Consider the following 977-nt stretch of genomic DNA (forward strand, 5'->3'; position numbering starts at 1 on the left):
TTTCTGCCCAGTGTTCAATTTGTCCATTTCTGTCTTGTTATTTCTATGCAGTTAAACACGCTTATAACGAATTCATGGCTTAGTGCCAAGTAATATTTTTTTTTTCCTTTGAGAGGAAAATAACAAAAATTCTGTTGGATATAAAGAACTGTGTTCCCATGGCCCTGGTGATTCGCTATTATCGTGTTTTACTGTGTTCACTTTGTCCATAAAGTATTCCAGTATGTACTGAAGCAGTGTTCGACTGAAAATATCGGTATAAATAGTATAATCAGAAAGTCTTCCATAATGTTTGTGTGTAGGCAAGCTCATGTAAGTGGGACAACTGATTAAATTCAAACTTAATCAATAGTTATCAATATGGAAGTCGCACAGCATGTTCAATAGTGAAAGAGAAAATGCTCCGCAAAGTGGATTCATATCCATATATTTAATATAACTGTTTATGGGCTCCCGTAGTGACCTTGACCTTTTGATAAAAAAATTGATGGGGTTCTCGCTCTCTTGATAACAAGGCTATATGCAAAGTACAGAATCAAATTAAAATAGCAAAAACTGGCTTGTAGGGTGCCTACCGTAGAAGCTTTTTAGGTCACCTGAGCTTACTCCGGTGACCTATTGCAATACGGAAGTTCCGAAATATCAGCTCTTCTGTAATGGAGGTACGTTCAGTATTCTATTGAACGCTTGGGTGGGTACAAGATGTATACACATATTATAGACTAGCTATGTAAATAAGATTGAAAGTTATGAAAGCGTAAATTTTGTTTATATCAGCCATTGGTATACATTAAACTGACCATATGGAGAATAATATTTGTTCGAATTAGGCCATTAAATTAAATATGAATTGATTTTTTTATTTCCTTTTCTTCACGAGTGATATTTTAATCAAAGAAAGGTGATGATCGATTTTTTTTTAGCTATTTTATCATCAACTACTCATAAACTCCCAGCAGTTTGGGTGGTTGCATGAT

This window comes from Ostrea edulis, chromosome 5, assembly GCF_947568905.1.
Source record: "Ostrea edulis chromosome 5, xbOstEdul1.1, whole genome shotgun sequence".
Taxonomy (NCBI): Eukaryota; Metazoa; Mollusca; class Bivalvia; order Ostreida; family Ostreidae; genus Ostrea; species Ostrea edulis.